Raw genomic sequence first — 18,428 nt, forward strand, 5'->3', positions numbered from 1 at the left:
CATTCTAACGAACCTTATCTCGATCCTTCTTTTTCTACTGCGTCGTGTTATCTCCAAAGATCTCCGCCGTCAAAATGACGATTATAATGTCCGACGACAACTCTCGGAGCTCTTCAGCTCCTTCTCATTGTGGGACGTTTCCTAAATATATGTAGGATGTAAACTTGCATGGAGACATTATTATTATTGAGGGCATTACAAGATATCTGGCAGCCTCACGCTTACTAAAGAAATGTATGAAAATAGGGCGTTTACTACAACATGTGTTTTTGTTGTGTGTAACGTTGCTACAGTTATTTCCTGCATTGAGAAATTCCTTTGCTTTCAAACTTTAGTTTCCCTCAACAGGCCTACCATACAATTTGGTGTGGGAAAATGAGTCTTGAATGCATCCTGGGCCTGTTTTTACAATGACACTCATGACACTGTCAGACTAGTGTGTGTGTTGTGCTGTATGTGCCGTGTGCTGTGAACTCTCAGATGTTGACAGTTATCAATTTTTATTTGCTGGCCAAAAAAAAAAAAGAGTTCCTAAACAGTTTGCAGGTATCTGTTATTTATTCATATCGACCTAATTTTATCTATCTTTATACTTCAGCTACATCTCTATTTCTAAATAAAATACAGTTACTACAGTCTTTGTTGTTGTTGGGTTGCTGTGATCTCCTGGTATGAGGATACTCTTCAACAAGTTCCATAAGTAACTCAGGGAATTAAACCGGACGGGGCAGTCACCAGATTACAGGGTCTGACTCATAATTGTCAAGCACATTCTTTAGATCTAATAACAAAGAAAAGGGGATCATAACCAGTTTGGAAATATTTTTAAATTCTATTTCCATCCTTCCCTAAACCCTTCGAGGAAGTTGAATCTTAAAATTCTTCGTCACGTCACACAAAAAAACAGCTGACTCATCTTTTTACTGTAGGTATGAGAAATGAAGAGATAACAACACTCTAAGGTAAATATGGGCATTAGGGGTGTGTCTAACAGGTACTAGACATGTTTATAAGAGAGAGAGAGCAGAGAAATATAGCAGACAGGACGCAGATTAAGTAGAGGAAACAAAAGAAGAAACGATGGAGTTCTGCAGAGCAGTCTGTGTGACAACGCTGATGGTGATTCTCCTCGGCAAAGGTAAATGGCTTCCTTCTCCACCCGCTACTATCCACTATACTACCCTCCAACTATACTACCCTCCAACTATACTACCCTCCAGCTATACTACCCTCCAACTATACTACCCTCCAACTATACTACCCTCCATCTATACTACCCTCCAGCTATACTACCCTCCAGCTATACTACCCTCCAACTATACTACCCTCCAACTATACTACCCTCCAGCTATACTACCCTCCAACTATACTACCCTCCAGCTATACTACCCTCCAGCTATACTACCCTCCAACTATACTAGCCTCCAACTATACTACCCTCCAGCTATACTACCCTCCAACTATACTACCCTCCAGCTATACTACCCTCCATCTATACTACCCTCCAGCTATACTACCCTCCAACTATACTACCCTCCAACTATACCCTCCAACTATACTACCCTCCAACTATACTACCCTCCATCTATACTACCCTCCAACTATACTACCCTCCAGCTATACTACCCTCCAACTATACTACCCTCCAACTATACCCTCCAACTATACTACCCTCCAACTATACTACCCTCCATCTATACTACCCTCCAGCTATACTACCCTTCAACTATCAATCAATCAATCAATCAATCAATCAAAGTGAAGTATATTTTTATACTGTATTACATCAATACATTTCTACTACTCCCATGTAGTAATCATTTTGTTAAGAATAATGAATAAACTTCACTTCAGTAGGAACTTTGTTAACTTAAGTAGTTTAACATGTAGATGACAACAGATGCCCTGTCTTGAGTAAACATTCCTTTGCCCCTGAGTCAATAGAGATAACACCTCTGAAGTCTACAGTTGTAAACGTGATCTTAGGAGGACACAGGAAGAACCCAAAATTGCCCCATGTCCGAAGGGGGGCAGAGCTCAATGACCTGTTGACCAATTACAAGACTAGTTGATCAGATCTGTGTTAATGAACATCCCTTGTATGCAAATATGTTTGTCATGTGAAACCTGGCCTGAAGCCAGGACATTTAAACTCGGATACCATCTTGTGAACTTTAGTATTGCCAAAGATTTGACCTGTGTGAGGCGTGCTCAATAAATTGTTGATTTGACCGCATTTTTCTCCTGAAGTACTTTTTGACCCAAAAGTAGAGAACTGAAATATACCACAAAAGCTTAATTTGTATTGCACATTTCATACCCAGAGGCAACACAATGCGCTTTACAGAGAACAAGGGAGGGAAGCCTTCAGGAATGCTTCCTGCTCAGTCTAGAGCAAAATTTGGGAGAACTAGTTTATCTGCTGTTGCGCAGTGGGTCTCCTGGAGGAGGATGACGAGGGCCTTGGCGGTGCAGGCCAGGGGGTCGATGACGTCGATCTTTCTGGGGGTGAGCCCTTCGGGGTTTAGCTTCAGAATTCTGGGTTGGGAGCTCCGCCGGCTCCCCTCCCCGCCTGTGGCAGTCGAACCCCAGGCCGGCTGGTGGCCCTCAGCTGGCAGACATTGCTTCGCTTGCAGCGGATAATCACAGCTACTGACGGGGGGGGGGCACCATGAGAACTTCTTCCTCGCCCCCCTAGAGCTAGAGCCATAACGTTAGAGAAGAGTATAGTCAACTAGACAACTTCAGGATGGTGGCATTGTGTGTGCCTCATCACTGTGTGCCGTGTAAAATCTGTAGTGTGATAAAGGTTGTTTGTTTTGTTTGTTGAGTCAGTAAAGTATAAAAAAAATGTATGAGGTATGAGGATGTGGAAATATATGTCAGAACTAATTATATGCCAATATTAAATCAATTTGATGCTTTGAAGGCTCAAAACCTGCATTGCCAATAAATATTAGATATACAACTTCCTGTATAAACATTGCCCAGTTCTGGTTACAGATAAAGATAAAGATAATACAGATAAAGATAATTTTGTTGGTTGAACAGATACAGACACAGAGACAAATGACTGTTATCGGGCCGGGCATTTTGAGGAGGAAGAGGAAGGAGACCAATGACAAATACTGTACGAGAGTCTCTTTAAAACGTCTTAAATTAAAAAATAATAAAAATCATGTGTCTGAAATCCAAACAGTACAGTAGGCATTAGGATGTTTATTCTGCATCACCTGGGGCTTGGACTCACAACCAGATACCAAGGGAAGGTCATGTTCCTTTTTTGAGCCAAGTGAAACAATGGCAGTTTGACCAAATGTAGTAGGCCTACATACTGTAATGGGGAGGAGTTGTGGTTCTTTGGACTGAGCATGGATTCACTGATCGACTGGATTAGATTGAACACAGGTGGTGACTGATTGAGATGTAAGCCGACAAAAGACTGGTCAGATGAAGTGATGCAGACATGAAGAAACAGTAACAGCTACAAATTAAAAATATCGTAAAAAAATAATTTTAGAGACATAAGTTAACTGTTACTTAATGCTTAATAATACATTAACTAATGCTTATTAATGTACCCTTATTGTAAAGTGTTACCCCTACGTTTAATGCAATTAGTGTAATTCACTTTGGAAGCGTCTGCTTAATGGCTGTAATGTAATGTAACCCAAATAAATGATTTATGTTTTCCTTCTGTTCTTTACAGGCTCTCAATCACAGCTGAGTGGTAAGTAACTCCATCAGGTGTTACAGATTTAAAGGGTGTTTATTCAGAACTGCTAGTTGGATTACTTAATGGTAGATTTACATTTCACATTGTGTACAATTTGGTTTGTCATGGAATGCATTTGCTTTAAATTAACGGGGTAAAGTAATCTCTTCTATGTACGTACTGTTCAGCAGATAACAATGTTGATTTCAAGTTGTGATCTGAACTGAACATGGTATCCTTCTATACAATGTCTATCCAACTATGAATCCGTCTGCTAGTATGCGGTCAGCCCCCTCTGAACACCAGGATTGTTGGGGGTCAGGACGCCCCTAACGGAAGCTGGCCCTGGCAGGCCAGTCTGCATCGATCCAGACATTTCTGTGGAGGATCTCTCATCAACAAAGAGTGGGTTCTGACCGCTGCTCACTGCTTCCCCAGGTGAGCGTTCATAAAAGGTCTTACAGTACAGTATGGGGCGGCTGTAGCTCAGTCGGTAGAGCGGGTCGTTCAGTGATCGAAGGGTCAGCGGTTCGAATCCCAGCTCCGTCTGTCCACATGTCGAAGTGTCCTTGAGCAAGACACCTAACCCCAAATTGCTCCCAATGATCAGGTTAGCATCTTGCATGGCAGCTACCGCCATTGGTGTGTGAGTGTGTGTGTGAATGGGTGAATGAGAGGCCATTGTAAAGCGCTTTGAGTGCCTCTAAGGTGGAAAAGCACTATATAAGTGCAGTTCATTTACCATTTACAGACTTGTCATGACCTAAAACATTCCCCCATACTTATCGTGACATGCAACCTTTTTTTCTCAGACTCAGTACATCACGTCTGCTTGTTTACTTGGGTCGCAAGAGCCAGCAGCTCGCCAACCCTAACGAGGTGAACAGGACGGTCACACAGATCATCCGTCATCCAAACTACAACAGAATTACCTCCGACAATGACGTGTGTCTGCTGAGGCTTTCATCCCCTGTGACTTTTACCAACTTTATCCGGCCAGTCTGCCTAGCAGGAAATTCCAGCTCCTTCCACAATGGCACTCTTAGCTGGGTCACTGGTTGGGGTGATATCAACCGTCAAGGTTAGCACTGAAGATACAGATCACACCTGTAGGGGGGTTCAAATGGAGATGGACAATGGTTCATCTCAATGTCAATATCCGTCTTATTTCAACAAAACCACTGTACGTACTTTATGTTCAATGGAGGTGTGGCAATCACTTTATCTACTGTAACTACAGGCCCCCTAAACCTGAAGTTCCATTTCGTAATGTTCATTGGTTGATTTTGTGTCTCTTCTCAGTGCCCCTCCCCTTCCCTCAGAACCTACAGGAAGTGGATGTGCCAGTGGTGGGAAACAGACAGTGCAACTGTAACTATGGAGTGGGCAAAATCACAGGCAACATGATCTGTGCTGGTTTACAAGCTGGAGGAAAGGACTCCTGTCAGGTGAAACATCTAGATACTATTTCAATTGATATAGACATACAATTGTACATACATTACATTACAGTCATTTAGCAGTTGCATTTAACGTAGGAAAAGCCAATTTAATTTAATTTCATTCATTTTATTTATTTATTTGAACAGGGATAGTACACATTAATCACCACAGGGGTAAATGTATCAGTCTTCGCAAAAAAACTAAAATTCAACTGCAGTCCCTGAGGCCAGATGTAATAAGCCATCGCTAAATGGAAAAAAGTTATAGTTCAAAAATAACATAAACTAAATAACATAACATAACTAAAACATAGCACACACTAGACAGACTCTGCTAAAACAGACAACAAACACACCAACAGGGCTGACAAATGAGACAGACATTTATTCACTTATTCTCTTGGGAGAGTCACGATTCACGGTCACACAGTTGGTTGTTTAGAAGCCAGTTCTTCAGGCTGAGTTTAAAAGAGTGATACGTTTGAGCGGTGCGTATGTGCAGAGGCAGGGCGTTCCAGAGGTGCGCTGCTTTTATAGAAAATACAGACTGGCTGAAGGAACTTTTCCTATATGGAGTTGCACAATCTCTCGGCAGATCTAGTTAGTCTACTTCTTGTGTTTTGTTTGATGAACTCACCAAGTGGGGGAGGAGCCATATTATGGAGTACTTTGAACTGTTAAGGAAAAATCTTACTTGGTTTAGTTTAGATTTCAAAGAACATGCTGAGTGGTCGGTCAAGCTGGTTTCAAACAAAGACTATAAGTTTATTCTATGTTACGATTTGCAATTCGGACTCGAGCACAGGAAGTGAATCTGTGCACGAGTGAGTCACTTGGGGACGAGGTCGAAAGGTTATAACGTGAAAAAGGAAGTGACATAGTTTCAGGATGAAGAGGACAGGGAAGTGATGTCACACAGGAAGAATTTGTGGTTTTAACAGACTGATCTATGAGAACGAACTACAAAGTTAGAACAACAGTCAAGTAGGAAAACAAAACACTTTGGTGAGACTTGAATTTCATTCACAGAACACAAGACATATATTGGAGAATTTGATCAGGTTATCCCAGCTCAAGAGACTGTGTTTAGTGAGGATCACACAGTGGTGGTAACTCTTGGGTTTGTTATCGAGAACTTTGAGAGCCTGCTTCTGGAGGGTTTGAATGGATTTTAACATTGTGTTGCTGGCTTGAGCCCAGCTGGTTAAGCACTATGTCAAGAAGGGGATGATCATCGCATTGAAGTACAACTTTGCAGCGTCTGTTGTTAAACTGGTTCTTATGAACTTGAAATTGAATAGTTGGAATTTGACAACCTTTGCCAAGTTTCACCTGTTTCTTAAAGTAGAGATTAGAATCAAGGTAGATGCCCAAGTATTTAAATTCAGGCACTACCTGGAGCCAATGTACTACTACTTGCCAGAACTCACAAGTGCATCTTCTTTCTAAAACTAGTGACTAAGAGCATAATCTAGTGCTGAAGTGCAAGAAGAGCAATCTAAAATACAATCAGTGCTTAGGAGGGAGGATTGTTGTAGTACTTCTTGAAGAGATGTATCAGTATGCAGTATACTGTATCAGTTTCATATTCCTACAAATACATGGCCTTGCCATAAGGATGAAGATGGATGGACATGGCCTTGCTGACACTGTCCAACCCTCTCTATAGGGTGACTCAGGAGGCCCCATGGTGAGCAAGCAGGGTCCTCGTTGGATCCAGTCTGGAGTAGTGAGTTTTGGCAGGGGTTGTGCCCTGGCTAATTTCCCAGGAGTCTATGCCAGAGTGTCCCAGTTCCAGGCTTGGATCAACAGTCAGATCGCCAGCGACCGGCCAGGCTTTGTCACTTTCTCCTCCAACGGAACTGACCCAGACCTTGATGTCTCCTGCGACGGCCTACCACCACTTACCACAACGACTACCCCTTCACCTGCAACCACTACTACCCCTTCACCTACAACCACTACTACCCCTTCACCTACAACCACTACTACCCCTTCACCTGCAACCACTACTACCCCTTCACCTGCAACCACTACTACCCCTTCACCTGCAACCAGTACTACCCCTTCAGCTACAACCACTACTACCCCTTCACCTACAACCACTACTACCCCTTCACCTACAACCACTACTACCCCTTCACCTACAACCACTACTACCCCTTCACCTACAACCACTACTACCCCTTCACCTGCAACCAGTACTACCCCTTCACCTACAACCACTACTACCCCTTCACCTACAACCACTACTACCCCTTCACCTGCAACCACTACTACCCCTTCACCTACAACCACTACTACCCCTTCAACTACTACAACTTCTACTACCCCTTCACCTATAGCTACTACCCCTTCAACCCCAACTCTTGCTTCAACCACCACAGAGTGTAAGTAGCCTACCCCAAGCACAGTAACCCAGTTACAACTGCTAACAATTTCCTTGATCCAAAAATATATATTTATATCAGCATTCATCAGTTGCAACATTATCAAAGCTACCTTCATCCCTGGAACTCACTTTTTTACCATGACACGCTCGTTAAACGGACGTTAACTCAGATCTTTTTTTCCCCTCCCTCAGCTGTTGTGTGTGGCAGGGCCTCTTTGAACTCCCGTGTAGGTGGCGGCGCTTTGGCGCCAGCTGGCACGTGGCCCTGGATGGCCAGTCTACACAAGAACGGGACGCATGTCTGCGGCGGAACTCTGGTGGCCGAGGACTTCGTCATGAGTGACGCTGAGTGTTTCTCCAGGTAAAATACTCCACAACAGGCAACATTTCAATTCTCCACGATTGACTTGACTTATTCGCTTTCAATGCTGCCACAATATAGCAGCATTGAAAAACCTGTTTACACATTATGGCCTCAATGTCAAATACATAATCATGGCACTGACACTGTGATGAGGCAAGCAAAGATAGTGGCGTCAATATTCATGCATCTATGAGCAACAGTAATTTAGCCAACCTTTGCTAAGTGTGAAGTATTGAAAAGGTACACCTCTGTAAATTCCACCAATGCCTTATTCAGCTGCAGTGGTGTAATGAGGTGGGTGTGTGCTAGTGGGTTATTATGCCAGTGGCAGACAATAGTACCATCTACTGGGAGTGTATCCTTCACCATGGCAAAAGTATTACTTGTCTTTCATAATGTAAATGCAATTGACATTGCATTTAGCAGATGCTTTTATCCAAAGCGACTTACAGTACAAAAATTGCATTTAACGTCTACTACTACTCACCAGAACTCACAAGTGCATTTCCTTTCTTAACAAGTGACTAAGAGCATAATCTAGTGCTAAAGCCAAAGTGCAAGAGTAGCTAAGTAAAAATACAATAGGTGCTTAAGAGAGAGGATCCTGGTAGAACTTCTTGAAGAGGTGAGACACATCTTTGTAGGTAAAAGGAGTAAGAAGTTATGCCTTAATGACCCTATCTGAATCAGTAGACCTACTGCAGTGTTCATTCCAGAAATAAATTATATTTATCACATATCATAACCGGTTTCCCTGTATTATCAACAAAAAGTAGGCTACAGAATAATAAAAAAAAAATCTGTTGACACAAGGTGCATTTTATTCAGTAAAATAAATAAAAAATGTGGGTGGATAATTAAAAAATGTAGGTGGCATAAGCTTTTGTTGCGTCTGCTCCACCTTGCCCAGCCAACCCAATGCTTCGGACTGGACCGTGATCCTGGGGCGCCTGAAACAGAACGGGACCAATCCCTTCGAGGTGACCCTGAGCGTTACCAACATCACCAAGAGCAACTTGACCGGCAGCAACGTGGCGCTCCTTCGTCTGGCCGCCAGACCCACCCTCTCTGACTACATCCAGCCCATCTGTCTGGACACTAGCAGCACAACCGTGCCCTCCGGGTCCAGGTGCTGGGTGGCTGGGTGGAGCCTAGGAGGAGGCGGCGGTGAGCGGGAAAAACTCGTCCTTTGTGTAGCTAATGTCTGTAGCCATGTTTCCATCCACACGTTTTATGCGAATTAAGTTATATCGAATTACAAATGCCTTATGGAAACAGTAAAAGTCGACAAAAGGTTTGTACTGTCAACTGTACTACTCGTCGGATTTTCTCTTGTTCGATAAAAGGCTTTTTTATTTTTATCCGATTTAAAGCTCTAGATGGAAACGCACGTTCACCGGCTTTATTTGCATTCATATTTTTAGCGATCCTCACATAATTCGATTGACAAGTGGATGGAAACATGGCTTATGAGAGCAAATACAAGGTATTGTAGTTTAGTTGCAGTGGAAAATACAGTATTACGGTAGCAAGTGCCGGTCTCAACCGTGTGTGTCTGGATGCGTGTGTGAGGTTTTAGCATGAGATGTAAGACCCCTGTCTTGAGCTCTTTCCTTCTTTCTCTAGTGGAACAAGTTCTGCAGGAGTTCCAAACCTCTGTGGTGGATTGTGGGAATGTTTCATCGACTGACACCATTTGCACAGGAGCTGTGACACTGCAGCAGGTACAGTAGGCCTACGGTCCGATCCACAGTATCTTCCACGGTACATTGTTTTCAACGTGTCTCACTTTCCAAGCATAGCACTCATATAACGAACATTCCCACAATCCACCACATGAACCAGCATGTTTCCCTCCTCCGCCACAGGGTGACGGAGGCGGTCCTCTGATGTGTCGCCTGGATGGTGCGTGGATCCAGACCGCGGTGTTGCCTGTGGCCAGCACCTCTGCTAACCGCACTGCCGGCCGCAGGATCAGAGCTGCGTCAGACATCCAGGTGTTCTCCAGAGCCGCGTCAGACATCCAGGTGTTCTCCAGAGCCGCACGTTTTGAGAGCTTCCTCAGGGAGTCACTGCCCTTCCTAAGACCAGCCTCACGCAACACAACGGCTGGCCCCATAGACAACACTACCACCACTACCACCACCACCACCACCACCACCACTACCACCACCACCACCACCACCACCACCACTACCAGTGGTGCACGTCTGACCCAGTCGTCTACTTCCTTTCTCTTCTTTTGTCTCCTCCCCCTCCTTCTGTCACTTGGTCAAGGCTGGTGGTAAAGAGGACTTGAAACTGGTGGCTCCTACAAAATGTATTCATTTATTATCACTTCAGATTTTTCTTTTCGGCAGTGCACCCATGTAGGGCTTTACTGAGCTTTCTTTAGCTCCTCATAACTACATAAAATACAGTTATACAGTCTTTGCTGGTGTTGATTTGCTGTGACCTCCTGGTGTAGGGTGAGGTTACAAATTACACAAAGCCGTATTTGTATAGCTTTGTGTAATTTGTAAATGTGTAATTTGTAATTATTTGTAATCTTTAGAGCATATGGAGCTGACAGCAATATTTCACTGTACATTGGACACTGTATCATTTACTGTAGGTCTACATGTGACATATAGCCTACATACTGTATACAGTAGCTATATATCAGTGGCGGCTGGTGACTCAAAAAACTGAGGAGGACAGGAGGAAGAGAGGCGAACCGCCCATGGGCGCCGGGGGGCACTTTCCCTCAGTCACTTATTATTTGAAATATCAGCTTTAAAATGTGGATTTACAGTCAGTTTTTTTGCTCCCCTCTGAAATAGGTAGGGGTGGGACGTATGCCCTCCTCCCTTGTTTACTGTAAAGCGCATTGTGTTGCCTCTGTGTATGGAATGTACTATATAAATAAAGCTTTGATTGATTGATTGATTGATTGATTGATTGATTGATTGATTGATTGATTGAAGGAACCCTAGAAACAAACCGATTGTTTGATCGGGTCTGGTAGGTACCAAGGCTCCAGTCCAACAGAGACGAGATGTATGGTGGAAGTTTAAAGTCGCACAGTAACGGACGTTTGAGATCATCTAACTTCCATAGTTTGACGTATTTCAGACGCAAACAAACTATGAAGGTGGGACATCATGTTTAGAGGAATTTGATTGGAACATTGACAAGTGGACGGGTTTTAAGAACTTTAGACAGATTCGATAGGATAGCGTTGACGGGTGGATGTTGTCGTGGAATTTTAAACCTAGTCTCAAGACTATTCAGATTCTTTTCTTTTCTTTCAAACCTATTCATCCAGTCCCCTGCCTTTTGCTATTGTAAACACCTTAACCTTTTGTTTCTCTCTCTCTTTTGTAATTGTAAACACCTCCTCTACCTCGCTCTTCCTCATCTCTTTGTTTAAGTCAGAAGGGCCACACCTTCGTCCTTCCCGTCCTGGCTCAGACCTTTTGTTTCTTTGTTTATATTCAAAGTGCGTTTCATCCCTCGACCACTGTTTGATATCCGTCACCTTACGATGACGTATAGACGACTCAGCCAATCAAATGTCGGCTGCACCACATCCTTGTTTTGAGCAGATATAAGGGGGATATCTGGCGAGCTCATTTTACTTCTGTTCTGGTGAACCACTCTGTGTTTTATCTTGAGGTCCGTTTGCAATCGTATTGTTTTCTTAATAAATCTGACTGAACCATTTTTTGAGCGAACCTTTGCTTTGGCAAATACTTCATTTTTCGAAATCTCAACTACAATTGGCGACTCGGGACGGGATCGACTGCCGTGAGATTCGCCTGGAGTGGAAGCGAAGGAAGCAGACGTGCGGAGCAGTAGCGGCTCTGGAAATCTTCTCTCTTTGCGCCTATCCGCATTGGTTCGGAGAAGTCCGCCGTTGGTTCCACTCGGCTAAAGTCACGGTACGTTGAAAAACGAATCCTTTTATGCTTGGTATTTGCCTTGGTTTCGTTTCAGATTGTGTTGGTCTAGATTATTGAAAACAGAAACCCCGGCGTGGGTTTTTTTAGTAACTATCTAAGGAGTTGTGAACAACAGTAGATATATTTATATTGTATTGTTCTTTGACTTCGTCCTTGTTTCGTTACTAGGGTATATGCCTTTCAGAAGAAGTGTGAGTTTGGTCTAGTTAATACGCCAAAGTTGGCACAGAACGGGCTTCCCTTTGACCGGTCGTAGGAGTTGTACCGTTGTATTTTTTCTCAGCGAAGGTTGTACCGTTGTATTTTTTTTCTCAGCGAAGGTAGCTACGGGAGTGGTTTGGTACGTAGTCCGACCCGCGTTTCTGGTAGAAGCGTTTGTCCCTTTGATCCCGGGTGGTTTGGTATAACCTAAACGAGTTTTAGCTTTGACCAAGTGGCTGGTGCAGCCGGGCAAGCATATGGTTTTTTGCTTGTCGTAAACGTGGGCCTGTGTGTTCGTCCTGTGTTCGTCCTGTGTTCGTCCTGTGTTCGTCCTGTGTTCGTCCTGTGTTCGTCCTGTGTTCGTCCTGTGTTCGTCCTCTTTGTTCGTTCTTTGTGTTGCGTCACTGCACGGGGTTGTTAGTCTGCTGTTTTACTGTTGGAGTTTCGGCTCTGTCTTGTATGTGTTGTTAAGCGCGCCGATATATTTTTTTACGAGGTAAAAGTACTGTTTATTTTTTTTCCGACACTGATTTTGAGGGCCGTAAATCGTAACTGCTAGTGAGTAGTCTGAGAGACGTTCATCTCCGTGTTACGAAGGAGTGTGGGAGAGTGTCCTTTGTTTTGTTTTTTCGTTAGCGATTTTGGTGCAAAATGGGTGCCGCTACTAGCTCACCACTTGATATTCTCAAATTGTCTGGTCCAGCTAAAATTGTTGCGCTAAAATATTCTGCTAGTGCCTGTTGGCAGATTCAGCTATGGAATAAGAATAGCAGTTTTCCGTCTCCATCTGGTACTCTTAGCGTTAAAGCTTTGGCCAACGTTAGGGCTCAACTAGAAGCATTTGAGAAGACTAAGTTGGGTAAGAAAAGTGGTAATGCCATCGATTGGGCAGCGTTTAAAATTTGGGAGTCAGTAGCGCGGGAAGGTTTTTTGAAGTCAGAGAAAAGATACAATGAAGCTATACAGCCAACGGCGTCTCCGCCGCTTCCCCCATCGAATCACTCTGACCTAGATTTTTCCCCCTCGACTCGTTGCTCCGTGATCACACCCCCTAACAATGCCCCCGCCATTATTAGCCACTTCCCTTCTCTCTCTGCCGTATCCCCTCACAGTATTGCCTCTGCGCCACCCGATCTGTTTTCCTCGGACATGCAGGCGCCTCCGCAATACGAATTAAAAGCGCCCTTTTCCCCCGACCGACGTGTACCTCCAGGACCACCCTCTTCTTCCGTCCATTCTATAGCATCTTCGACTAGATGTTACACTAAGCAAGAACAGGAAAGGAAGAAAGAGTTGGCTAGAGCCATATCTGAGGCTAAGTTAAATTTGGAACAACTACAACTAGCTAGTAATAGTCTGGAGGAACCGCAACTCCTAGCCCCAATGGTACGATGCCCGAATCCTAATCCCCGACCGTCTCAACTAGATGATGCAGCTGGCCACGCGGCCTGGACCCCCGTGATCAGAGTGTACAGACCATGGCGTTCGGATGAACTGCGTGATGTAGCTAGAACCTTGCCCAATCCAACCAAAGACATTGACGAGTTTGAAAATCTTTTTAACAGTTTAGTTCGAATGTATGAGCCTCACGCAGAGGAAATCGCCATGATCATGAGACAATGCCTTGGGTTAAAATGGGTCGATGTGAAAGATCCGTTTGACATTACGTTGCCTTTTTCTCATGCCGATTTTGCCGACCAAAACAGTGCGCTGTTGAACAGAATCAAAACTCGATTCCCAAAGAAAATGGATTGGGACCGTATCACATATTGTAAACAACAATCCAATGAGCAGTTCGAGAAATTTTGGGAAAGACTGGAATCAGTCTTCGCGTCACACAGTGGCATGGACAAAGCGAATGCCGATTATAAGAAAATTCTAAAACAACAGTTGATGAATAACTCTCTCTCCTCTTTGTCTGACCAAGTTAGGATGTGTTGCCACACCTGGGAGTCAACTTCGCTCGAGGAAGTTGTTGACCATTTCCGGTATGCGGAGCGGCTTCGCGTTCACATTGAACAAAGGGAGGCGAAAGAAATTAAGTTAGGTACAGCCAAGTTACAAGCCGCTCAACTGGAACAGATAGAAAACCAGTCCGAGGGACCAGAGAGAGAACAACGACCACAGGGTCGTCACATGAACAAGAATCGTAGGGATAGAAACAGAATGGACTACAGGATGAAACCGAGGGAGGGAAACGAAAACGGAGACAGAACTGATGCGTGTTTTCATTGTGGTAAAACTGGTCACTGGATCAGGAACTGTCGCAGTTACCGCAGGCGAAATGAGAGAAAGAATCCTGCAACCTGGGGTTCGGCGCCACCTGCTGGAATTTCCCTGAACAACCCACAGCAACAGTCATGACTAGGCCAGGAACAGACAGAGAGTTTTGCTGAGGGACCGTCAGATAGTACAGCTGTACAGGATAAAGAGAAGGTTGTTCATATTTGTCAATACCTTAATCTGCATACAACACCGTCGGAGCTTCCAGTCGTAACTTTAGAAGTTAATGGAGAGCAACTCATGTTTTTAGCTGACACCGGCGCACACTCATCAGTCCTAAGCTCCTCAAAGATTAATGTTGTTCCTAAACTTACAAATGAAGTTGCAAAAACCATTGGTGCAGCAGGTATTGAAAAATCTGAGAGAATGACTACGTCACTTCCTGTTGTGTTGGATGATGCTGAATTCCAACACCAATTTATCTATTCTCATTGTTGTCCTGTTAACCTAATGGGGAGAGATCTGCTGTGCAAACTAGGGTTTCAGATGTGCTGTGACTCAAATGGGGTCACCATTATCCAGCCTAAACAGGTAACACCACTGCGCGACCTCATGTTTATAGAACATATGACAAGTTGGACATATTCCTGGAACATTGAAAATAATGATCAGATGTCACTCCAACGTTCTAAACTGTTCTCAAAAATGTACTCCTGTTATTCATATGACACCCCTCTCACACCACAGACTTCATTACACTGCACTGCAAATGTATCCCCACTACAACAAGATCATGATTTTGAGAAAGTCTGGTTACAACCACAAAGTAGTGAGGTTCTTTGATCCTGACCATGCAGCTCTCTCTGTGTGTCTGACAGAGACACAGAAACAGCTGTATGATGAAAAACAAGGTGTCCCACACATTTCACTTGGTGTCTCTGAGTTTGTTAACAAGGAGGAGACAGGCACGTGGCTGCAGACGGCAATGGAAGCTACTGACTGGGTTGGAGATCCACACCAAGTAAGACACTCTCCAACAACAGGGGTAAGCTGCTTCCCTTTTAGATGGGTGACACCTGTGGTTCGTGGAATGCAGGTTCAACGCCTCAACCCCACGTTTGTCCAAATTCCTTCTGACAACATAGAAAATCCATCTGTGTTGCAGGGGGTGCCCGACTCATTGTGGGCCAGAGATAAGTTTGATATAGGCAGGATTAAGAATGTCAACCCAGTAGTCGTCAGCCCAAAGGGAACATTCCGTCCAAGACGTGCCCAGTATCCTCTGAGTACAGAGGCAGAGGAGGGGATTGCTAAGGTTCACGCCTCTTTATTAGAAAGAGGTGCTATTGTTGAGATTGACAGCTCACCTTGCAACACCCCTATTCTGCCTGTGAGGAAGGCTTCAGGTGAATGGAGATTTGTTCAAGATTTGAGTATTGTTAATGAAGCTGTCCATGCTAGAACAGCCCTTGTTCCAAACCCTGTTACCATTCTGTCATCCATACCTGCCACAGCTACACATTTTAGTGTTGTTGATTTGAGTAATGCGTTTTTCTCTATCCCTGTTCACCCTGACTCCAGAGAGTGGTTCGCGTTCACCTTTCAAGGACGGAGTTATACCTGGTGTGTAATGCCTCAAGGATATGTGGACTCTCCAACCATCTTTAATGTCGAGTTGGCACGGAACCTAGAAGGGTTCATCCCGCCAAAAGGCAGCACTCTCATTCAATACATGGATGACGTACTTCTTGCCAGTAGAAACAAGGAGTCATGTATTGAGGATACAAGAGCGCTGTTGTTTTTCCTTGCAGAAAATGGCCACAAGGTGTCTAGAAACAAGATCCAGTTAGTATGTGAGCAGGTCAGATACCTTGGTCACTTAATAACAAAAGATGGCAAGACACTGGGGACTGACCGTGTTAAAGTAATTCTTACACTTCCCCTGCCCACAACCAAAAAACAGATGATGTCATGTCGTGTAAAATAATTTACTATGTCTTAGGTCAAATTCCAAGAAATAAATCTAAGTCCAGATTGGTTTCAAAGTTCCAAAATAACTTCCGAGAAGAAAAAACAACTCGAGGCACAAAGAGTCCACATGCGATTTGACTTTATTGCTCTTCAGAAAATACAGCAGAAAAGTCGGAGCTTCCCCGGGAAAGAACAACTTTTCCCTTTGTGTAATTGACCTTTATAGTCTTATCACCACTCCCCCCCCCCTTGACCACATCCCATTTTCCATACATCACTAACTTTGCCACCAATCAAATGATGTCTAGTTTGCTGGCTCAGCAATAACTTATGTCCTACATTCATGCCCCCCCCCCAGATTCCTGGGTGTAAGGGCTCTGTCTGCTTTTGAGAGGAAAAGAGGGCCCTACAGGGAATCTCAACAGGAAGAGGAGAAAGGACCTTACTTGCTGTACATATCTCTGCACATATCTCTGCAGAGTCAGCTTAATATCTCTGGCTGCTTTGGGCCTAGGCTACTTGGGAGGAGAAGAGGACCAGGCAGGGAATTTCAGCAGGAAGAGGAGAAAAGAGCATCTTGAATGCTCAGGCTGGGTGCGCATTTATTCTTCCCGCCCTACAGCTGCTGGCCCAGCATTTTCTTAACCTGCTGAGTCAGTGGGGACATTCCATTTTCTACAGATCCGTTCCCAGTGGCTACATCTGGTGGTGACTTTTTATACTACTATTGGGCAGTTTTATTGTTGGTTTCATCTACTATCCCTCATGAGCAGATTAGCCTTTAAAGTTCTGGTTACGTAGAACAAGATTACAATATCATGACATGATTAAAATGCAGGGGAGCTAAATCAAATTAAATCACGACATTCCCCACTTTGTGACTTTAAAACTTAGTCACATTCAGACCCAAAATTTCCAATATTACTTATTAAATATTTCAACATAAACAACAACTCCTAGATATGAAAGTACGGTTATAGACCGCACGTATACGCAGCTCTTTATGGCTGGACGACCCGAACAACATTCACCTCCCTTGCTCACACATGTTTTATCAGTCTCCTGACCATAGAGATCCTGCTCAATTCGGCAAAGTTTGTTCTACATATCTTCAGCTATATTACAAGACCTTATGTAGGTGTATGGTTTACACAACACACAGATAGAGTAAAAACACAGTACACAGTACACAGTACAAGCCACATCACCATTAACTGAACACGGCAAATTGGATAATTATTTCACCTATAGCAATCACCTTCTACCAGTTGTCCTTAAGTAAATGAACACAAGGGGATGTTCAGCGGGTTTGAGTTCCTAAAAACCCCACCATTGCCCAACATAATAACGCCCTTGTGCACAAAAATAACTCAGTCTGCGAGAAACTTTATAAACCACTAAGCCCTTGTAACTGAGGTTCTAATACTTATATCTGGATAAACACCACTTCATCCTTTTGTTTGTCTTATTTGGAAATGGTTATGGCCGAACAGCACTTTGAGTGCAGGAACAGAAGTATAAAAAGACAGTCTCGAAACATCTATAAAAAATAAAACTAATCCTAAAACATTAGTTACAGTATATTCTGATGGTTACAGTGTTCGCTTTATATGGTGACCAAGTCTACTCACTACAGTGGTATACATTACTTCAGATCACTTACAAAGAACTATTGTGGGGTACGCTTGAGTATATATGTATATAGTCCCACATTAACCCTTATGCAGGGGTCACTTTCAGTCGCCCCAAGGGCATCCACTTTGGTGATGAGGGAGAACATGTGACCGCTGATACCCTCGATGATTTGCCTCGTGCTGAGCCTCCTCCCGCCGGGTTTCCTTGTGGAAGTAGCATGATTCTGGCAATATCTGATGCGACGCTGGCCCACATGGCGCAGACGGCGCATCTCTGATTTATCCTGACGGGCGGGCAGCTTATCAACAAGTTTTTTGAACCTGGCCAACGGCATTCTTCCCAGACGCTCTGTTGTTCTAGGGGTGCAGGGAAACCAAGACAGATCCATGTCCTCCTCTGAGGAAATGTAGCTGTTATTCTCTGACCAGTTGCGTGACCTGGAGCGCTCTGGGGGTGTGGCCAGCGGCTCCACCTCGATGGGACTAAAAGGGGCTTTGGGGTACTCGGGGAGTGCCCTGCACGTCTACTCTCCCCTTGATGG

The sequence above is a fragment of the Borostomias antarcticus genome (genome assembly GCF_949987555.1).
Source record: "Borostomias antarcticus genome assembly, chromosome: 26".
Lineage (NCBI taxonomy): Eukaryota > Metazoa > Chordata > Actinopteri > Stomiiformes > Stomiidae > Borostomias > Borostomias antarcticus.